Source organism: Malaya genurostris, chromosome 2 (assembly GCF_030247185.1).
Source record: "Malaya genurostris strain Urasoe2022 chromosome 2, Malgen_1.1, whole genome shotgun sequence".
NCBI lineage: Eukaryota > Metazoa > Arthropoda > Insecta > Diptera > Culicidae > Malaya > Malaya genurostris.
In genome coordinates this window covers 114,515,583-114,540,439 of record NC_080571.1, presented here as the reverse complement: position 1 = coordinate 114,540,439, position 24,857 = coordinate 114,515,583, and the positions used below count along the sequence as shown (strand labels likewise).

The 24,857-nt window shown below is 35.5% G+C and overlaps 1 protein-coding gene across 4 annotated transcripts in view; it reads left to right on the top strand.

Moving 5' to 3' along the window:
- Positions 1-2,081: 2,081 nt before the first annotated feature.
- Positions 2,082-24,857, top strand: part of LOC131427059 (protein CREBRF homolog) — a 44,863-nt gene continuing 22,087 nt past the window's right edge. Inside the window, exon 1 of one of the 4 annotated variants that reach the window (XM_058589956.1) lies at positions 2,082-2,674. The gene's annotated coding sequence lies outside the window, so the exon portion shown is untranslated. The remainder of the gene's footprint in view (positions 2,675-24,857) is intronic. The other 3 variants (XM_058589954.1, XM_058589955.1, XM_058589952.1) reach the window with 3 other exon arrangements.

The following is a 24,857-nucleotide window of genomic DNA, read 5'->3' as shown; positions in this document are numbered from 1 at the left end:
TTGCACCCGTATTGTTTAGGTACACTAGCGCCGTCCTGAATTCAGTGGAACACATATGAAACAGGCTCATTTCTGTCAGGTTGTGTATGGGTTGGTTGTCACCGTCATAATACGACTTTTTTCGTGGGGAAGATGGGGTATGAAACTGAAAGTCCGCCATAACAACAGATTACTATAAAATTTTGGTAGCGATGGTTCAATCATATCTAGAAAAATTTTAAAAACACAATTACGTCTCTGTTATAAGTAATTTTTGATGTTCGTTCCATAGTAATTTTCTAGGGTGAGGACGATTTTAATTATGTATCCAGTGAACTTCTTTGCCAATCATTCTCGTTTCTAAAATTAGTTCTAATACAGACGATATATTTGTAATTTTATAGAAAAATCGTCAAATATATCGTCTCATATTTTTGGGAGCAAAACGACCCGAATTGTGTGAGGCAAAATGCTCAAGAATTCGTTTACAAAAATTATCCATAAGGTATTAATTTAATAAGTAATAGTGAACAATCTTCCACCTGGCAAATATTTCGTCAACGAAAAGTTTGAAGCTTTCTTTAAATAAGAAAAGAAGCTTTATGAGGGTGCATATTGTCCCGTGGTTGTCATGAGCTTTAATCCGTTGTTTTGATGGATGTTTATCCGTTCTTTAAGATCATCCTGCCTCTATGTCCAGATAATCGTCACTTCGCGTATATTAAAATGTATATTTTTCATGTTTTCCACGATCGGGCGTCATGCCCCGCATATATTTCAATAGACAATTTTTAAGGGTTTTGGAAAATAAGATATTTCATGTATTTTTCTATGCATACAGCGAGTATTTGTACGTAATTTTGAGAAATAATGATTACGGAAGATAGTCATGCATGAAACTCTTCCGTGTTATTCTCTATAGTTAAGATATAGCTACTTGGGAAGATATCCGTTGGGCATGCGTTTATCCCCTTCTGGCCTTATTTATTTGAAATGAATTTCGAAGTTTGCGATTGAGTCTCATTAATAAGTTACACGACGTCCTCAGATAACCCTACTAATAACTTATTTTTTCTACCAAATGGGAAGAAAATATTCAATGCTCGGTTGATTTTTTATTAGGGCATATAAGCAAGTGACAGTTTCTCTTTAATCACTCTCTCTTTCGATTATTGTGATGTGATTAAAAAAATTTTCTTTGATATCACTATTCTGTTTGAAAGTCGAAAGTTTCGGGTATCATTTCATGCAAAGAGTTGAGTGATAAACGTGAAAGCCGCTTGGTAATTAATAGAAGAGAAAGTAAACAAAGAGAAACTGTCACTTGCTTATACGCCCTTTTGAAAAATTGACCGAGAATTAGAAAGATAGCAATGTAAATGTAAAAAATAATCCTGATAATCAAATCATTTTTTTTAAACTGCAAAATAACTGATGTTACTCGGATGTTAAGGTTTGATTTTCATTGTTCCATACATTTTTGAGCGCCGGTTTACTTATCTCATTCTCGTCAGGACGGAATCGAAGATAGTACGGTAACTACATCAAGCTACTCAAGCGTTTCATGTGTTTAGTTACTTTTCGGATCAAAGCTTTGCGTAGCAGTCGTAGCATAACCACTACTATGAACCGAGTAAGCTTTCAGCATTGAATAATCTGCGAACAAAGAAAAGAAGAAGCTCATACAAAACGTAAGCACAACACCGTCAGCTGCTTGAAACAACACGAGCATGTATTTTTATATTCAGAAAGTGTAAACAAACCTTACGGAGTCAACATTTTAATAATAATGAACCATTAGAATAAAAACAAATTGATTCAAATATAGTATTGATAAACACAGTGAAGTAATTGTTTCAATCTAGTATTGAAATCGAATTTATTGAAAGTTTTTTTCTAAAGTGCGATCCTTCCGCAGAAACGTGGTTTTCTGTTTATGTTTTTTGATCCTACGATATGAAGCGTCTCCCGTAGTAGCTGCACATGCGCGCGTGGAATGAAAATGGTGTATGTGTTTATAAACATTCGCAGAGATATGAGTATGAATACAGTTTACACAAGCTACTTGCGTTGGGTACAGCCAGCTCATGCATGAAATCATTCGTTCGATTGTAGTGGTGCAGGAATTCTCTTGACTTGAATAGACTTGAATAAGAGATTCTTTTTACTTTAGAATTGTAAACAACGAGTCATTCATTTTCATACCGAAGCTTGTACAGTTCAAAGATGGCCGTGTGATGTTTGTGCTCCCGTAAGAGAAAAGTGCAAGTTGGAAAGTGAAAATTTAGAGGTTTTACAGCCACGAAAACACTTTTGCTACTTTTCAAGACGAAATATTTGTGCATAAACATAAGATTTGTTGTGTTAATTCTTAAGACGAGCTATTTCTTTTAAAGTGTTATATTCGATAATACTTGATTATTGTGAAATAGTTGAACTTGATATAATTGTTTTTAATTATACTTGGCACCTGCAGTTTAGAGGTTGTTTTGAAGATAATATATTCATAAGAAGTGAAAAGTAGATATTCGAAAAACGGAAAAGTGAGCTTTGCGAAGCCATATTTGAACAATCAAAACAAAGAAAACACCTGAGCTTCAACGGGAATAGAAACAGCTGAACGGGAAGTACAGCATGATGATATAATCGTACTTCTCGTCGTTTGTTTTACACAGTGCTTTGTGAATATCTGAGGGTAAGTGTATTAAGATATATTCTACTAAATACTAATATTCAGCTTGAATTTTCAATTGGGGAGATATTCATATTTTATTTCCATCTGCTATAAGGCGAAAACATGCGATATTTGTGTTTGGATCGTAAACATACCAATACAGCCAGAACAGTGTGTAGAAAAAAAAGTGATACGAAATGGACGATTTCGCTATGTTCTCCCGATCAAAACATTCTACCCTCCTTCTTGCACTGCAGTCAACCTTCTTCTATTTAGGTGCTTTTTGAGGAGGGTGGTGTTAGGATGGGATCGGATGTTTGGGTTCTTTTTGCAGACTGCACTGGTAGAACTGGGCGATACTGTCATCGTTGCGCAATCATGATAGCGGTGCGGGGTGAATCAATACATTGTTCAATACATCCAAAGTAGGGGAGTTTACTGATGAGTATTGGATTCGTTACATAGCAAGTTTGACTGAGTTTTGTCCTGACTATGGGTGTTTGCGTGGCTGCAGTGAAAACTTGAAATATTTTCTTCACTCTGCTTGTTTTTTTTGCTGCCACGAAAAGTGGTAATAAAGTAACTGCTAATAGATTCCGATTAGTTACTACTTCTAGAAAAAAAGTATAGGAAAATAACCGGCCGGTCCATCGTGTGCTCAAGGACAACGAGAATAGAGTTTGTAGCCAATAGCAAGTAGAAATGATGATTACAAAAATTTTGGAACTGTCGAAATTCAGATAGTTTAGTTAAATTAGTGTTACAATCAAAATAATGTATGCGCCCTGTTTTCAGTAACGTTTATTGACTGTCAAACAACTATCACAATAATATTAAATTAAAACTTTTGTGGTTGGTGGTATGTCTAGACCAGCATAAAAAAGAACGATGGAACCAAAATGTTAACAAAATATGTTGCTCTTTATTTCGGTAGAACAACTCATAAACTATTTTGTTTCGAAACTCCCTGGATGATCATGAAATTAAGCTGACTAAATTTTTGTTCAAATTTTAAAATAAATACGGAAACTTTCTTCTGAATGTTCATATATCATTAATTTCATTGTTCTGCTCATGTTCGAAACGATGTCGTAATAATTTAATCCCATTTTAACATTATGTCAACATAGAAATTCCTCCGCGGTTCTTTTTTTTTTATGTGAAATGAATCCTTTTCCTTTTGCCATAGTTTCATCACTGATATTTGAGGCAGAAGTTTAAAAACACATAAGCGAAGGACACATAATAGATATTAGCGTTATCGACCAATAAGAAAACCGTTATAAAAAATCTTCTGTATGCGTAATTCACCACCGACTCATAACAAAAGAAGAGCGTAACATCAGACATGAGTGATGGCATTGCAAAAAATCAACGATGTAACATACGTACAGTGTCAGACGATTTGTGGGCATAAGGATGGACGAAATGATCGCATGCATGTTAGCATGTTCGTTTATTCTAAGAGATGCAAAACTGTTTTATTGCGATGAATCAAAAAGAACATACCTTGTAGTGATTGTTTAAAAAATTATCCTCATACTCGGAACACTGCTCTTGCCACAAAACGGTTTTTCTTTTATGGTCATTTGCGGTGAACACGATACCTCAACAACCAATGAATCGACTAATTGAAAATTTATCACTCAAACGCTCGGGTTGGGATTTTCATCGATTTTTTTTTTCAAAAATTCTGGAACAATCTGAAATGTGCAAGATTTACTAAAACGCATCAATTTGAATAAACTAATCATTTGGTCAACCATCCCAGAATATTTCGTATTCTAACATAGAATTTGTTTTTCCTGATAGCATTTTTGCGTCTTTTCAAAAAAGTCTTTCAGAAGTTTTGTAACCGGTTCCAGTACCCTCTGGGATGGTTGGCCAAATGATTAGTTTATTCAAATTGATACGTTTTAGTAAATCTTTCACATTTCAGATTGTCCAGAACTGTTCTCATATACATTTTTAGTTTTTTAGATAGAATACCCCAAATGGCAAAACCGACTTACCCCAAGGCGATCTGGAATAACACCGGTGTTTTTGGACCATATCAACACCGATTAAGGCAGAATGAAATTAAAGAATACCCGGTTTTTCTGACACCAAATGCATAAAAATCGGTCAATTTATTCAGTAGTTACAAATTTTTGAAAAAAAATCGAAAATCCCAATCCGAGCATTTGAGTGTTAAAGATGGGGTTTTTATTTGCTATAGCTAGTTCGTGAACTAAGGATTTTTCAAAATGCATTTCTTTTTGCGTTATTTATCATGTTTTTTCTGAAAAATTTGTTATTCGGTAGTCGATTTATTTCGGAAAAAAACTGCCAATCACGCAGAACATTTTATTTTGCGAAATCTTTCGTTCACAAACTAGCTATAATAGTTAAGAACATCACCTTAAAATTTGGAAATTATCGATTCATTGGTTTCTGAGATATTGTGCTGTTCCACAGATGTCGATAAAATATTCTTACAAACACTATAAAATATATACAATTTGATTCATCGCAAAAAATCCAGGTGTAAGCAGATCCTCGAAAGGATCATCGTTGCTTTAAGACGAGTCATGCAGGTGTTCGTGCGCGTAAGTAGAATTACAGCGCATGCGCATGTTTTGGTTGTGGGTATTCAAAACACCACGCACAAGGGACGCAAAACAAATCGTGAAAATAATAATAAGTTGTGAAATTCAATGTGGGTTTTACCCTGTGCAAAAACAAATTGCTGCTTCTGATTATAAACAGCACAAACACAGGCGTACGATTCGATGAAATAAGTATTATCTTCTTTCGTTGGTCATGCCAGGCACAGAGATGAATGGCGCCAACTCAATTGGTATTTCTGACATAATTAAATTATTGATAACAGACCGCAGTATGTTTGCGGTTTTGTAAATTTAAGACGACTTGTTGATGTTTGTGAGAAGCAGAATCATTTCCGCCACGACAGTCTTGCTAGATGAGTGTGCATCATTTCACGGCTGCTTGTGTATTGTTTGATCGTCGGTATGACCATATTAACCTACCTCGTTAAAACTGGACTCGCACCAGTTGTTTACATTCGGGGTACAGTGGTGAATGTATTGGTTCATAGCTTTTATACATATATTTATATTGTTCTGCTTTGATTTATTCTTTGTATTATATTCTTGTTCTATATACCTTCTTGGTGCAGGAACGAACCAGTTTAATTCATCTGTGCACTTTTGTTTTTTTCTATATCTCTTGAACGACGGGAATGAAAAGCAGATTTTTCTTAAAACATTCCAATGCATGCTACTTTAGTAGATGGAAAACCCTTCGCCAATGATAGTTTTTAACGCACCCCAAGTAAATTTAACACGACATGAGACTCATTCTTGGCACGGGAGAATGGATAATCGGAATCAGGTTTACCGAAACAATGAGACAGGTTTTTATGATTTTCTACAAGGGTTGTAAGTGTGGCGGAATTCTTACCCTAGTTACAAATCAACATAACACGAAGGAAGTTTTTATCCTGCATTCCCTCCCCTAATCTGTGAATCACGATACATTGTGCAAAATAAATTACAAAGAGGGGAATATATTTTCGGCTGTGTGATTCGTTTTTTGGGTCGAAATTTGGTTTACTTTGCGAGATCAATTCCAGGACTTACTTGAGTACAATGAACTCGACTGCCGCATGCATCGGAATTAATTGACCTGACTATGTCTGAAATTGGTTGAAGCTTTGGAAGGAATCCTTGAAATATTTTGAAAAAGTTTGTACATAAAAATATCAATATGAAAAAACCACACTGGAATCACGTATGTTGATTATCACCAAGTTCTGTCACCACTAAAGAAGAGCTAAAATCACTATCAAATGTTGGCATTACGTAAGGTGATTGTCATCACAAACTTATCACCTTCCTGTCAAAATGAAGGTGATAGCAATATAGTTATCACTATTAGTAGTGATTTGATTTTTTGAGAAGTGGCTTCACAAATTATTGTCCAATTTCAGTTGAATTTCAAGTCACTGATGTAAACATGACCTACAAAAATTTGTCGAAGAGGATATTTTTAATTGAATTTATACTGATATTGTGACAAAATTGAACACCAAAATGAAAAGCAACCTTGTTTATGTAGCTTATAGAATTGAAAGAGTGAACGGTACGTTTCGTAGTATTTGTCGATCAAAACAATTCTTTTAAAATTTGAAGAATTGAATTGTATGGCTCATGTAGTAATTATTGTTTGGCATTGCAGTATTCGTAGAGTCAAAGATAAGTCGCTCTCTGGGAAAATGATATGTTTATGAATGTAAACATCTCCTGTTGTACAATTCGTAGCAAGATTAAAAATCTATGATAAATTTTTCAGTAGTTCAAATGGTCGTGATTTAATGAGCAACATATCAGTCTCTTTGTTCAACTCAACAAGTAAAAAAAGATTAAACTACGTTCTACATTTTCTTCTTGTGTGTTGTACGAATTGAGATGGTGTTTCCGGACAATTAGTTGCTAATCATAGCGGCTAATTGTAGTCCCAGTTGGAAAAAGTTGCAAAATCGATCTAGCATTCGAAAGCTCTGGAATCATGGTAATACAAGAAACGTCATATTCGTAAAATGAATTAAAACTATTTTTTTTAATTTCTGTCGATTACCTACAATTTCTTCTCCGGTGATAGACCAAACGGTTAAAACTAAGTAAAGGGTGATTTTTTAAGAGCTTGAGAACTTTTTTAAACAATAAAACGCATAAAATTTGCAAAATCTCATCGGTTCTTTATTTTAAACGTTAGATTGGTACATGACATTTACTTTTTGAAGATAATTTCATTTAAATGTTGACCGCGGCTGCGTCTTAGGTGGTCCATTCGGAAAGTCCAATTTTGGGCAACTTTTTCGAGCATTTCGGCCGGAATAGCCCGAATTTCTTCGGAAATGTTGTCTTCCAAAGCTGGAATAGTTACTGGCTTATTTCTGTAGACTTTAGACTTGACGTAGCCCCACAAAAAATAGTCTAAAGGCGTCAAATCGCATGATCTTGGTGGCCAACTTACCGGTCCATTTCTTGAGATGAATTGTTCTCCGAAGTTTTCCCTCAAAATGGCCATAGAATCGCGAGCTGTGTGGCATGTAGCGCCATCTTGTTGAAACCACATGTCAACCAAGTTCAGTTCTTCCATTTTTGGCAACAAAAAGTTTGTTAGCATCGAACGATAGCGATCGCCATTCACTGTAACGTTGCGTCCAACAGCATCTTTGAAAAAATACGGTCCAATGATTCCACTAGCGTACAAACCACACCAAACAGTGCATTTTTCGGGATGCATGGGCAGTTCTTGAACGGCTTCTGGTTGCTCTTCACTCCAAATGCGGCAATTTTGCTTATTTACGTAGCCATTCAACCAGAAATGAGCCTCATCGCTGAACAAAATTTGTCGATAAAAAAGCGGATTTTCCGAATGGACCACCTAAGACGCAGCCGCGGTCAACATTTAAATGAAATTATCTCCAAAAAGTAAATGTCATGTACCAATCTAACGTTTAAAAAAAAGAACCGATGAGATTTTGCAAATTTTATGCGTTTTATTGTTTAAAAAAGTTCTCAAGCTCTTAAAAAATCACCCTTTATAAATAAACATTCTACAACTTCTTATTAGACACGATTTTTGTAGAACGGGTAGAATTTGAGTTATAATTGTTTAAAAATAATGTGGCTTAAAACACATACGCCATTTCAAAAATTAGTATTGAGTGAAAAAAATTTCTAAACCAGTAAAAAATACTTTATTTGCTCTACCGATCACACGAAAAGTTTCATGCAAATGAATTTTGCCATTCCTGGATTTGCTCAATATTAGAATCTGCATAACTTTACATAACATGAATTCTTTAGAAAGAAATATGGAGCAGGATACCTCTATCTTTACCGTTTTGCAAAAGGCACCGAATCATTGGATACTATGAAAAGTAATACACCAAGACTTGATTGTTGTATGTAAATAATTAGAATTAATAAATGTGAGTAATTTAAATTGCTAAACAAAAATATAAATCGAAGAGAAACTGTATCATAAACAACCTTCTACATTATTTCGATAATAAACAAAATATAAGATTTTAATAAACAAAAGCGTAAGCAGAAATACTAATAATATTAGGCTTACGTCGTCTCATTTATTTCAACTGCCAAGTTAACAAATCCAAAGCATTACAAATAATACCTTTATCTAAAGTTAGTTTGACTTAAACTGATTCTTCAAGAAAAATCTACTATGAAATTGTTTGTTAAGAAATTGACAAGAACGCACAAGTAAAACATTTGTTGCTTTTATCAAAATATATACTAAAACAAACTAATTCATTAATAAAATCAAATATTTAATTTTGCAGTTTTAAGCAACAACATTTGCTATTTCAAAACAGATTTTCTTTAGTCACTTTTTCAATACAATAAATTGTTGCGTGAAACCAAGATTTAGCTACTTTTAAATGCATTTTTTTTTCTGTGTCAACATTTGAATTGCTTCATAATAAACCAGTATGATAGCTAAAATATCAACAATTAATTTATGCTTACATAAATTAATTATTTTCTTCAGTTTTCATTTTTAATACTTTGGAACACATTTCAAACAGTCAAATATTATTGATTTAAACTTGCTGATGATAATCGAGAAATAAGATGAGAACCGCCACCATCTACTTATTATTCTGTCATCAGCGGCCCTTACACGAGAATTAATTGTTAATGACAACTTAAGTAATTACATTCCAAATTTGTAAGGAGAATTCATGACATTACATTTTAGTAATGACACTTTTAATGATCGTGTAAAGGGCCGCTATCGAGTTGATGGTCATGCCGAATTTGCTCACTACTAAGGTTGTTCGCAACGCTGTTTTATTTCATATGGACTGATCTACTTTAGATCTTCAACTAAAACATGTCAAGCACAACGCTGGATTTTAGTTCTATTTTTCGAGCACAAGTTTGAAACAGATTTAAAACTGCTCGACGAAATTGTTTTAAATTAATGAATATTTGAAACACGAATAGAATACTGTTTTAATTTTTTTTGCGTGAGCGTCTGTTACGAAATCTGACAGACAATGACAGCAATGACATTTCAGAAATTATCAATATAAGCGTTAAATGTTTTGCTCTGAATCATACAGTTTCATTTAGAAGCACACTAGCTCACTATGATCTGTAAAATTATTCATATCGTTTTCGAAATCAATAATTTAGTTTGTTTGTTTCTGATTTGAAACAGTGAAGTGAATAGACACAACACTAATACATTTACAGAAATATATAGAACAGATTTTAAATCTTTCCGTTGAGATCTTCTTCTTCTTCTTCTTTTCTGGTTGGCGTCACCTCACTTGAGATGATGCCGAATTGATGGCACAGCAACTAAGGATATATTGCCAGTTAATTTTCGTTTATAGTCCAGTGGACTTTCTTTTCACTTGACTACAAGCGAAAATCTCGCTGTGTGGCTGCGTCGAATCGTCAAAGTGCGGCTGAAAATCTTTTCTTTCTTGCGAAATACTCGAATTTTCTGCGGACTAACACGATGCAACGTGCTCACCCGTTGAGAGTTTCACCGGAAGTCTTCCGTTGAGATCGTCAAGCTCGAGTTTTATTTTTGACAGTTTTAAATTATACGACAGTATGTCATTTTAGAACAGATATCTATCACCACGTTGCGAATAGCTTAACAGCTAAAACCTAGGACAGGATCTGACAATTGTTAATCCACTTTTAGGACCAATTTTGGACCAGTTCGTGATTGGTTGAAATTGACATAAGCAAGTACAAGTTGTTTAAATCAATATTACTGCAGGGTGGTAGAAAAAGTGTTGTCAGTATCGTCGGTAACAATGTAGCTTGATATTAAATATTTTATTTTTCGGGTCATCTTTTCAAAATTATTAATTTCAATAGGATTCAAGTTCAAATTGTTTTTAAGTCCTGTCAATGCGGAAAGTATACGAGTACATTTAACAATCGTTGGATGATACAAAGAGAAAGCCTGAAATCACGAAGTGTGATATGGACGAGAATATTGATTATGTTGGTTGAGAATAGCACCGAATCTTTGGATACTTCTGTATGTTATTATTTTTCTCAAATAGAATATGTTGAATACTTTAGTTAATAAAGCTGCAAGAATTAATTACCCAAAATTGAGTGTTTGGAAAAATTCTATTAAGCTGTTTCAACTAAACGTTTTCTTCAAAACAAACATCTGATCAAAATGAATCTAGAGCTATATTTTCGACCGATATAACATTTGTCTAAGTGTTTTCAAATGATAAATAATTGCATGTTATAAGGGGAGAAAGTTTTCAGAATGAAGAATTATCTCTACTGGCAACAGTGATCGCGAGGCATTCATTATTTACAGCAGGGAGCAACCGGAATAAGAAGAGAAATATTTTTCTGGAAAAAGAAGCCAGTTGTCTGGTCCTGTCCTAGGCTAAAACAATGAAACAAGTACACGCTCATTGAACATAACTCAAGATTTAAGTTGCGTTTACTGAAATTCATAAACTAGAACCATATGTCAAAATTTTAGTATTGGTTGGAGTGAAATTTACTCAAACCATGAGTTCACTCGTATTTAATCTTACATTAGAGTATGCGTTGAGCTTCCAAATTTTTGAGTGAAAATAATACTTCAACCGTGTTCCCGGAATTAGAATTCAAGAATATATTGTCTTCCATTGCAGTGTCTAGATTCTGTTTTCAAAGCTATCATCTATCAATCATTACAATTATGATTTCACTGATCATTCGGTAATCAGCTCGGCGATTAAAATGATTACTGATCGTCCGGCAATAAAATTTTTGATGTACTGTTAAACAGCTATAGAACAGTTCTGTAATCTTAATTTTTTGTTTTGATTAAAATTATAGTTATAAATAGATACTTGGATTTCCCAAAAAAAACACATTTTCAATTTACGATTGTGTTTTTCGGATTTGGAGATCTTTCATAGAAACGAGTTAAGAAAATTAGTACCATTTAACTACCTGTTTGACACCTATTTTTCGCGACAATCAGTATTTCGATAATGTTAATTTTACCATATGAACGGTATGATTTTTATCGTACTCGGCGACTATTCAGATTTACCGTGTGAATAGTACATTTATTTACAGAATTCAGCTGTTTTTTAAAGAAGGGCGAATCTTACAAATGTAAACAAATCGAGTTTCTCTCTCGTACCAATAAATGCTTCAAAATCCCACAAAGTACCTAAAAATACGAATTCTACAAACATCTCAATTTTAGTGATACAAAGAACTATAAAGAGCGAAACTGCCATTCCATTTGTTTACGCAAGTTTCGCCCTAAAATAAATTGGTAAAATTTGCATGCCTTTTAAAGATAAACCAACAATTCATCGACTAATCAAAAATGGATCTGAGAATATAGGATAATTTCTAAATAGGACCAAATCAAAGTCAAATCATTCATCGATGTTTTTCTCCATTTGCTGCTAATGTTAGATTCGCCCTTCTTTGAAAAACAGCTGGTTTCTGTTATAATTACCCTCTTAGCAGGCGATTCTATTTTGTTGGTAGTTGAGCGCTTGTTGAACGACATACTGTACGAAATATTCTTTCGGTTTGCTGAAACGGTTTGTTGTTGTTTTTTCTCTTGCAAAAATAGTGTGAAAATTAGGTGTTACTGTCATATAGAAAGAAGATTTGTTGTTATTCTACGTGAAGTAGGAGTATTGTACAGGTATGTAGTGTTAGTTTAAAAAATAAGTGGAGAAAACTTCGAAAATTGTCCAGTAAAACTAGTCCCACGGAACTCCAATTTCTCATATTAAAAATGGTTCAACAATGGACCTCTGTTTGCCGGGTTTGTTGAAAGAAAAAATGGCATTCGGTTCAACGGTCTGTTTCAAAATCGGCAAACGAAGGTCCCGTGTGGGCCTCCCGTTGAACGATTGATTGTACATTTATTGGACCAATGATCCAACGTATTGGACCAATGAAGGACCATCGTTGAACGTTTTTTTCTGAGAGGGAAAAACGAATAGGGCTATTAGTAGAGTGGCAAAATCATTTTGCTGTTCACTTGACCTTCAATCAACGAATTGTGATCGGATATAACATATTTACTGTGGCTCTAAAAATCAATACCATAGAAAAAATAGTTCGAAAATTGTGTAATATTGCTGTTATAGCGACGCGAAATCTCGAAGCAAAGATTCCAACGCTGGGTTACTGGTGATTTTCTCAGTTAACTGCCATTTTTCGGGACACAGGTCACCGGCGACATTCGACCGCCTCGTCCAGGACGCAAACAGGTACAGTCAAATCAAAATTACAATGCGACGAAAATTTCAAACGAATGCATTTGTTTTTATCTTATTTATTAAGCCAATGCATTGAACAGAAACAGCAAACATCATTCTAGATATTAAAAATCAACGCGCAAACCAGCGAAATTTAAAAACCTTTCGAATATCTTTTAGTGATAAAAACTATTCGAAGCTTGTCAACGACCATACCATGTTTAAAACACCGGTTCTCGTCCGATCACCGAAGTTAAGCAACATCGGGCGCGATTAGTACTTGGATGAGTGTTCACCCATATTCGAAGCAGTCAGAATTGTTTGTAAATGTTTTTTTTTCGAAAAATTTAATTGAAATTGAAGATAATATGGCAAAAGTGTTCTATGAGTTCTATGAAAGCGGCTCATGCAGCAGTTTTCCATCGCAAAGCAGTTGAATGTGCTTTGCCTTAAAACCAATAACCCCAATTAAAATAATTTCACAACTAACTGTCGGATCAGATTCAAACGGTCAGCACGATTCAACGGGTCTCAATTGCGAACGCGGATCATATTAAATGCGAATAATTTTTTGTGCCAATCAATACGGAGGAAATTTGATAGAACCTTTTTGGAACAACATTTCGCTAGCACAAACATTTCTTTTTTTTCCTCATCGCACGTTTCCCACCAGCATTGGCCAGACACACTGGGGACAGAGAATCCGTTTCGAGCAGCCAGCCATTGACCAAGTTCATGGCCAACGATTTTGCTTTCGAATTGGATTGAACTGCTACCAGTGAAATTATTTTCGTCGAATTGAGGCTTGAGCAAATTTCGCTGACGAAATTGTTCCAGTATGTTGAGCAATAATTAATAATAAATTGAATCAGCGGTAACCGTATCCCTGTCCCAAGTGCTGGTAATCCTAGTGACCGTGATTGGTATCCCTGTGCCATCAGCCATGTTTACGTAAACAAATACCGTGCACGTTCGCATCAATTCCTACGCAGAGCGCGTTTTGCTTTCGCCATGTTATCACGGATGAAGGACAAATTGAGCAAAAGGACATTGTCTACTGCGTTTTCCACGTGCACGATTGAACGAGGAATTTTGTATAGGTTTGAAATTCAAGTTGCTATAAAGAGCGACTCTTTGCTTAAGTTTATTATTCTCTACGGACATCTTTACAATGACCTGACTTAGGTATGTATCTAAATTTTTATTTTTATTATCATGTAAGATTGATGTTGTTGAATGCTAGATTCGTTCACGTACAGTTCCCATTTATTAGTCAATTTCGTAGGTGTTGATATTTTTGGACAGCCGATTACCTAGATTGTTCACGAAATTGACTCAGGGTAGTTTCAACCAACAAACACTTTTCACGAAATTATGTTGGGTTCGCGGGTGCTTAGCAACGCGGGTGTGAGCAAACCCGATATAAAAATCAGGTTCGAAGCTGACTCGATTTTCATTTTAACGAACGTTGAAACATGGTTCGAACCCTGCTTCAAATAAACGGTTTGACAGCACACTCTTAGAAAAAATGAAATTTACGCTTGACGTAAATTCAAGCATGCCGTAATTTCTTCGGCGATGACACAATATTACATCTTCGAACATGTAAAAATAAACTTTGCGTCTGTATCGATGTAAGCTTAAGCTACATTAACTGTGAAGTTACTGATATGACTCATCTTTACATGCTTGGAATTGTGAATGTAAGTGAATCGCGACGCTCCATTTATGTGCATCTATAAAGATGTAAATTTTTCTTAGTGTGCAGTTAGGGCGGAAACTAGGTTAGGTTTGGCAACAAGCGTAAACGATTGTTATTCCGCAGTGAATATTTGGATTCAGCTCAGATTTCTTGACAAGTTTGGACAACTGTTTTCTATATTTTTCAAACTGTTGTCGAGACATGTTCCCTAAAATGTGCATTTGACAAAGTTCTTTGATTGTTCGGATTTGCGCGCAATTTGAAGTGTTCATATCTTTTGGAACGAAAGTAAGATTTTTTTTGTGGTATAACATTCTACCTGATTTCGCTTAATGGCAAGGAGCAAGATCTTACCAGAATACAGAAGCTATTGGGTTGTGAAAACTAACCGCTGCCACGAATTGTTCGTTTTTCGACTTGAATAGATGTCTCGAACGGTTTCAGCACTTTCATTTCAGATGAGTCAATGACGAAACATAAAAAATATCTATTTGTAATCGAATTCCAAGTTGGTTTCGTCGTTCATGAATATTTAGTCTAAATTTTCAGAAAGCATCACGTTGTACAACTTGAATACTCTGGGCCTGGCTGTTGCTTCTTGTTACGGACTGCATATTTACTGCTTCTACTTCTTACAGGTTCGAAGATTCAAATATGCTTCAATACGGAGTACATTTGACTTCGAAGTACCAACTGTTTTGGCCACATCTCGCATTGAAACCATCCTTTTCCGCTCCAACGCCCTTAATACATATATCCCAACGTGGGTTAGCCGGACTCAAAGGTGTTATCTCCACAAAACTTCCAGATCGCTTTTCGAACGGCTTTCTAACTTATTCCTTCCCTTTTCATTATTTTTCTCAGTGTTCTGTTAACCGTTTTTCGGCGCTGTTCTGTTGGAAGTCCACGCATTTTGAAATAAACTGATAGAAACAAATAAACCACTACACAAGTTATGAATGAAAGTATACACAACACGACGTTATATTGAGAATTTATAGATTCAATATCTTCTTAGACAGACATTGAATTTAATTTTGGAATAATGCTTGAGAAAACTAAGCAAAGCAGTCTTGGCATTACATTCCTTTCGTGGAATTTGGCCTTTCTGTTTCAACAGACTTTGCAGCCGATTCTTAGCGTTCAGAATCATTGCATGGCTAGTACTATGGATCCTACTGACACTAAGAATCCTTCCAGGTCGGGGCTCGAACATACGACAGCTTACTTGTAAGACCAGCGTCCTATGCATTGAACCGACAACCTGGGACAAACAGATAACAGATCTTGAGAAAACTGTAGCTGACCTTGAATAGTATCTTCTTCTGTTTCCTTCTGGTTGGCTTCACCTCACTTAAGATGACGCTGATTGATGTCACAGAAACCTAAGTCGATTACGGTCCAATGGATATAATTTCACTAAAAAAATTTCTTTCTCTCTAAATACTCGAATTTTCACTAGCATCGAGATGACGTGCTCACACGTTGAAAGTTTTTTCGGAAGCGTGTAATCACTTCAAACAAACTATTTCTTACGAAACTGAGTTGGGTTCGCACAAAACATCGGTGGTGTGAACGATCCCGATATAAGAATCAGGAACCCAAATTTCAGTTCAATGGTTTTGAAAGAGAGAGAGAGAGAGAGTTTTGTATTGAAGTCTGCATAGTTTTATATGTATTGTATAACATCAACAACAGCATCATTTAAAAAGCTATTGAATGAGATGCTATTTCTCGAATGATGCTCAAAATCATTTCACCGAAAGCCGTTTCCCAGAAAGTGTTATTTTACCCGAAAGTGTAAATTCGTCGAATAATGCAATTGTCTTAACATCGTATGGAAACTGATTTCGAATGAAGAAATATGAAAGATTATTATTTTCATGTGCTTGTAGTCGAAACCGTGCATCTGGAATATTGTCTATTTTAAATAACGGCCTAACTTATTTCGTAGGCAAAAACCTATCTCATATAGAATGGTTAAGCGATCACTGTGAAAACCAATTTTTGAACCGAGGCTCGGAGCTTCGACTGTGATAGGTGAATCAATCGAATCATTACGTCGAGATCAGCAAATGTCTGTATGTACATTTTGGTGCACTAAATTTCTTCAAAGATGGCTTGAACGATTTTCACAAACATGGATTCAAATGCAAGATATCGTTATCCCATACAAAGCTCCTGAATTTTATTCAAATACGACTCCCGGTTACAGGGTGATATGAGCAAAGATATGAAAAGTTGGTGCACTAATTTTTCTCAGTGAATGATAAACTGATTTTCTCAAACTTAGATTGAAATGGAAGGTATCAAAATACAATACTGAAAAAACCCTGAATGAAACATCTTGAGTGTACAAATTTTGATTTTCTGAGTAGTTTTTCATTAAGGGTCATGTAAAGAGCTGAAGTTCCGTTAAAAATTGTTTCTCTAGTTTGTAGATCTCGTGGCAAATGTCCAAATAATCTCATTTCAGTTATACCGGTCCCCTGTTTCCAGTTTCGGAATTACCGGAAATAGTAGTCCAATATTTCCACACGGAACTCACTCCGATTTCTCAGAGATGGCTGAGCCGATTTTCATAAATTTAGATTCATATGACGTTATGGTCATATACAAAACTTGTGAATTGTATATGGATTCAAATTCCGTTCCCGAATCACAAGGTGATGAGGGCTAAGACTTTTAAAACAGTAATTTAAAAGCGATGATGCGAAAATAGTAAAAACCAATTTTGCTCAACATTGTTTTCAAATTGAAAAGGTTGTGCCATTTTATGCCCAAACGAACTTTCTTGTTTTTGTTGAAGATTCAATGAAAAGTTTTTTGATAAATCCCTAAGTAATTGTAGATGTAAGATTTTCAAATCAGGAATACTACGATAGTTTCTTGATAAAGACTGAAAACCGTTAATCGAAACATCGTGTATTAAAACAGCTATTGGTCTTTGTATACCGCTGTAGCCGAATATATCACAATCAGCAACCATTTGAAAGTACACCGATTACGTTACAAATTGTGAAAATTACTTCCACTTGATGTCCCAAAACACTATCTGCTGAATTCTACACTCTTAAAAAACATTAAATTTACGCTTGATGTAAATTCAAGCATGCCGTAATTTATTCGGTGATGACACAATATTACATCTACTAACATGTAAAATTAAATTTTGCGTCTGTATCCATGTAAGCTTCAGCTAAATCAACTGTGAACGCAGATAAAAATATTTTGTAAATTTACATCTATTTTCATGCAAATATTTGGAGCAGGCAATTAAACATAAAATTACTTCACAATTCTGTACGTTTCAATACAATTTAATCACAAAACTAAGCATTAATTGAAAGATACAGTTCTATTCATTTAAAATTCAATGCAACACATGTCGTGTAAATTTCATCATTTCTTCTTGTGAAGTTAATGATATGACTAATCTTTACATGGCTTTGAATTGTGAATGTAAGTAAATCACGACGCTCCTTTTATGTGCTTCTGTTAAGATGTAAATTTTTCTAAGTATGTAGGTAAACCGACAAACTATTGTGAGAGACTCGACGAAAAAACCCTAAATTTTCGTGCAATAGACAAGGTAGTCCATTAAAAGATTGCATTATTGATTGTTTGTTTACGTTGCAATCAGCTAATTTCAAAGTTCCAATTTGAATCTCATCAAGATGGCGTCGGGACAGGGGGCCGATACTTTGCAATTACGTTCGTTTTATCATGTTTGGAAATTAAGCGATTTTCTTGCTCAGAAAAAGATTTCGACGAAATGATCCGATTCCACAAACTGATTCCTGATTTAAAAACAGTATGTTTTCGTCGAGTTCGTGATATTCCTAAAATTACAAAAAACAATGAATAATCCAATATTGTAAGTGTATTTGCTATGACGACAAGTTTTCCGACATCGATGAATTAACTCGTGAACAGGTCAAGAAATGTTACACAGAAAACGAATAACCATACGATAAATTTCTCATTATTTCCCCTTATTTACGGGTGAAACCTTAGGCTTGCCAAGTATAATAGTTACGATAGTTCAGCCACTTGTTTTGATCATAACATTCGATTTCTGTCTCTCGCCATAGCGCCACTACCTCTCCACTCGTGAAGCCTAACCTGTTCCTGGCCCATAAAAAATGTTGTTTACTCCTGCAAAGACCGTCGTGTTGTTGTTGTTTATTTATTTTCGTTTCAACATTCCCTACCTGACGTCATTGTGACGATGCCAGGTTGTTATTATTCTAAAACCTGTCAAGATATTATTCCCCCCATTCCCGTGTGAGATGTTGTTTTGACCCAACACTCGGTGATTGTTATGAACGATTTTTCTATAGCTTCGCCCATACATCCACCTGCTAGCCAAGGATGATGGTGAATGTATGCGGGACTGTACGTTCCGAAACGCGATTAGCTGAACTGGGGGGCTCGCTTCGAGCTTGAATCACTCGTTTGTAGAAAGTGGAACTACCCGGACCGAACGTGAGTGGGTTTGCATTCCAATGGTAACCTTATCAACACAAACAAGTTCGCCAGTACAGTTATCGATCATTCCTGTGGCGACATCATTGACAGTCATTGTGACCATCATTAGGTTGTCGTTTGAGTATGAAAGCTTCAATATTAATCTGAATTCTTGCGGGCATTCACCTTATCCTTTTTTTTATCAGCAGAACTAGTGGGAAGTTTGACCACTTTTTGTGGACATTATAATGATTCATTTGGGCAGCAATCATAAAAGCATATTTTTGGGTTGATGTTTATTTCATTTATTTGATTGAAGCTTAATTTATACACGGACAATCAAAGTGTTGTTTACGTGTAATGGATGGCCTGTTACAAACAATATAGCTTTGCTTAGCTTAGAAAATCGCCCATGAGATTACCGTGATTGTTCAAAAACCAGTTGAAATTGCATTTTGAACCAAATACTTGGGAGTAGGTGCTGGTGCAGCGAGGAAATGATCAGAACTCATTTTGGTAGATAATGTCCAGAATCATAAAACTAACCACGCATAACATTCGTAGCTAGAACGCTCATGCGTCGCTGACAGCCAACAAATAAATAAGTTAATCATCAAAATACTTTCTTGCCATGAAAACCTAATTGCGTGATATTTTCTATTCTACGAAATAACATTCTATTTCGATGCTGTGATCGTTACGCATTAGACCTATGGAAGCGGTTACACCGGAAAATGTTAGTGAAGTGACAAAAATTATAATGAAAGCTCCGTGAGATTGTTGAGATGACACAGATATCATATGGAAGTGTATTGACTATCCTTCATGAAAAATTGAGCATGAAAAAGGTTTTTTCCAAGTGGGTGCCGCGATTACTTTCGATGGAACAAAACAGCAACGAGTCACCCTGCCACAAGTCGATGAAAACAATGGCGAAATTGAACGAATTGGGCTTTGATCTGCTTCCCCACACCCCATACTCGCCAGATTTAGCTCCCAGTGACTACTGGCTCTTGGCTGATCTTAAAAAAATGCTCCAGGGAAAAAGATTTGGCTCAAATGAGGTCATCGCTGAAACTGAAGCTTATTTTAGAGCGAAAGATAAATTTTTTTATAAACATGGTATTGAAAAATTGGAAAAACGTTGGATCCATTGTATCACCCTAAAAGGTGATTATGTTGATGAATAAAAAAAAAATGCAAAAAAAAAATGTTGTTTTCATTGTTAGTCTCGGGATTTATTGATTCATGTGTTATTAATATTTTCGATTCTCATCTGGATTCAAGTTCCGGTTCCGGAATTACAGAGTGATATTGCAAAATATGAGAGAAATATGCCCTCAATTCTCTCAGAGAGATACAAATGAAAGACCTTCGTTGCATATACCAGACATTTGTATGGATTCGATTCCCGGTTTTCGAATTGCAGAGTGATTACCATTTGCATTTCAAGAGTGTTTTGTTATGCGGGGCCATGTAAAGTTTTGTTATAAGGGGCCATTTGTCCCAGGTTTGCGGTTCAATGCATAGGACGCTGGTCACAAGCCAGTTGTCGTATGTTACCTGGAAGGATTCTTAGTGTCAGTAGGATCCATAGTTCTAGCCATGCAATGATTCTGTACACTCAGAATCAGCTGCAAAGTCTATTGAAACAGAAAGGCCAAATTCCACAAAAGGAATGTAATGCCAAGACTGCTTTGGCCATGTAAAGAAAAGCGTATTCCTAAAAATTAATACACTTCTAATTCCGGAAGTACCAGAAACTGTGTATAACATTTACGTTTAGCATTCAGCTCATCAGTGCATTAGAAGATTATGTTGAACTAGTAATGTCACCTCGCGGATCACCATAATCCGCTAAGCGAGGCGAATTTCCACGCACTTGTTTTACACTAAAAGTGCAATGTCTACTCTGACGTGCCGAAAGTAGCGAATCCAATTGACGGCAACGCTGGCCGCTAACAGATAGTAGTCATTTGGGGGTTTGGAACCTCTTGGGTTCCGGTGCACAACTGCACATGACTAATTTTAATTATTTACGTTGCACACTGATGAGCTGAATGCGAAACGTAAATAATTAAAATTAGTCATGTGCACTTTAGTACAAACCGGAACCCTAGAAGTTCCAAACCCCCAAATGACTGTGTATAACAACTCTGATTCGAAATTCACTCCGTTTTCTGAGAGATGTCTATATCGATTAGCTCAAACTTAGATTCAAATAATAGGTTTTTATAGTGTCGAAGATGTCTGTCAAATTTCATTCGGACTCGACTTCCGGTTCCGGTATTTTAGGATGATGTATGTAAAACAAATTCAAACGCCGTATAAAGAGGCGATGCAAAGAACTTGAAAACTGTTCTGAAGACTGTTCTACTTTGTAGGTTTTGTCAGTTGATGGTCAAATGAACTGACTATGGAAGCTTTGTTTTCTAATTTCCGTTTCCGGAAATTCCAAAAATTGAGGTCAAACATTCTAGAACGGAACTCACATCGATTTGCCAACGATGGTTTAACCGACCTTATAAAAGTAAGTTTAAATAATCTTGTGTTTTCATAGATGGCTTTTTAATTTTATCCGGATCCAATTTTCGGTTCCCGTATTATAACGAACCGAATTTAGAGTGGAAAATTTCAAATCCTCGTTGAAAGCGATGATGCAAAGAACGTGAAACTATTCAAAACTGCACTTGTTTTTTTTTAATACATAAGTTTAACCTTGAAGTCATTTATCTCTTCGGGCCAGAAAAGCTTTCTGACCCTAGGTGCGGGGTTGGGGACAGAGTTGCTTTTTTTAAATCTGTGTTTTAACTTGAAAAATCTGTGTACCACCTGTATTGCATATTTTCGATCATATTCTGTGAAAAACATTTTGAAAATCTGTCATTTTTATGACATATTCATAAAAATCTGTAGAAATCTTCGAATTTTGATAAATTCTGTGTTCTGTGACACAGAATCTGTGTGCCAAAATAGTCATAAAATCTGTGGTTTCAAAGAAAAATCTGTGAATATGGAAACTCCGAATCCTTAAAGATGGCCCAATCGATTTTCAGAAACTTCGATTTAAATTATAGTAACAAAAGTGACTGTTAAATTGTGTCCCTATTCAACTTTCGGTTCTAGTATTATAGGATGATGAATGTTTAAAATCTCACATCTTCGTTTGTATTGACAATGCGAAAAATTTAATTTTTTGAAAAATTTAGGTTTTTAGTTGATTTATGGATTTTTTTTTAAATTTTCCAGGGATCCAATTCCGGAAATACCACAAGTAATGGTCACATGTTTAGAATAGAATTTTCATCAATTTTTTACATTCACGATTAGGAGATTTTTTCATCGCAGAATTGCATATTTTAGAGAAAGAAAATATCGTGTAGCTATCTGAGAACCGTTTTCGGCCTTAATTGGAAATTTACATCTTTTTTCATGTACATATTTGGAAAGGGAAATCAAATAAAGACTGTCCCAGAAAGCATGCACGCACTTTGATTTCGCTGTAAATAATTCACAAGTGTTAGATATTCAAATTTTATTCGATACACTGATAATATTAGACTACAACAACAGAATATTATTCTCAACATTTGCTACTTAGCCATTGCAGACTAGCTGGCACACCTTCTTGCGAACGTTCCTCATTAAATTCCGTACAGACTTCTTGGCGACAAGTTTTGACACTTTTTTCCAATCTTTTTCGAACTGTTGAATGGTTTCGGCTGCCGAGACATGTTTCTAAGATGTGCCTTCGTTAATGCCCAAAATTCCTCAATTGGTCGAAGTTGTGGGCAATTTGGTGGGTTCATGTCTTTTGGGACAAAAGTGACATTTTTGGTAGTATACCATTCTACCGTTGATTTCGCGTAGTGGCAAGAAGCGAGATCTAGCCAGAAGATAACAGGATGCTTGTGGCTTCGAATCATGGGTAGAAGTCGTTTTTGTAAACATTCCTTGATGTATATTTCGCTGTTTATTGAAGTAGTGGTGATGAAGGGTTTCGAAATCTTACCGCAGCTACAAATTGCTTGCCAGACCATAGCTTTTTTACCAAATTTTTCGACTTCAATCGATGTCTTGGACTGGTTTAACACTTGCCTCTCTCGCACCTATGATATTGTGGTCCCGGCAAGGATTTGTAATCGAGTTTCACGTAGGTTTCGTCGTCCATGATTATGCAGTTCAAAATTTCCAGCAAGAATCGTATTGTACAGCTTTCGATCCCTCGGCCTGATCGATGCTTCTTGTTTCGGACAACGTTTTTGTTGTTTCTGCTTCTTATAGGTTCGAAGATTCGAACGTTCTTTAGCACGAAGAACATTTGACTTCGAAGTGCCCACTTTGTTGGCCACATCCCGAACTGAAACCTCTTTCTTTTGCTCGAACGCCTTCAGCATACGTTTATCCAACTGAGGGGTAGCAGGACCTTTTTTTCGATCCGTTTTCGATTTATCCTCAAAGGTGTTATCCTCGCCGAACTTCCGGATTGCACTTCGCACGGCTTTTTCACTTACTCCTTCCATTTTTGCTATCTTTCTCAGTGACAGTCCGCGTTCTGTGGACCATTTGTACACATTTTATCGACGTTGTTCTGCTGAAAGTCCACGCATCTAGAAGCAAACTAATGAAAACGAATAAACAACTGCAGAAGTTTTTAGAGAAGAGTGTAAACAACAGGACGCAGCTATAAAGATTGACAGATTCTGAACCATTGCGAAATGGCAGCGGTTTTTGGTTGCGTCCATACTTTCTGGGACAATCTTAATCAAGTTTCTTTATAGATCGGTGTCTTACAAAATACTTTAAAAGTAAAATTAAGCATTAGTTTTACAACACCGTTTTATTTTATTTAATTTTAATTTCAAAATAAATACATTTTAGTTTAGTTTTCCATCGACGATGGTTTTCAATTATGTTTTCGATTCAACTAACGCCTATTCGATATTGCTATTTGTTTACATGTCGTGTAAATTGAATTTTTTTATGTGTAAGAAACGTTATAATACTGACAACAATCATAAAACATTTAGCTAAAAAGTATTCAGAAAATAATAATCAAACAAGTAAAAAGACATTGAGAATTTAATTCTGGTGTAATTTCGATACAATCTCGTGTTGTGAAATTTTTAAAAATGTACGCAGATAAAAAAATACATAGTCCTATGTCAAAAACGTGTAGATAAACATGATTCTTTCATTATATTTTTCTCTGTATTTAAAACAGCAACTTTGTGAAGCCTTCATTCTGTTAGTTTACTTATACTTATTATTTGATTGTATTAGTTCGTTTAATCGTTTCCTGTTGTGAAATTCCATCACAAAAATCGATACTACCTCCAGCATCATAGAGTTCTTTGAGTAAAACAAGACCATATAACTCACTTTCTTAATGAGTTTGTTTACATATTCTTTTCAATATGCTATACATTTCCGTCTTTATAGAGGCTTAGATGAACAATCATGGGCTTTTCTGGTTCGGCCGAAACTGGCTAGCCAAATACATTCGACATCGTTTTGCACATGTGCTTAGTTTGATTCTGGTTTTTGTATGTAGAATACCGAGCCCGTTATCAACAATCTAAGTGTTCACGTTGAGTCGAGCTACGTAATCTGGAGTTTACGACAACACCGATAACCGCGATACTAACCAGACAAACAACAATCCCCCGGCAGTGTAGGTTGAGAATCCATGAATGAAGATTATCGCAGAGCGCTGCACACCAACA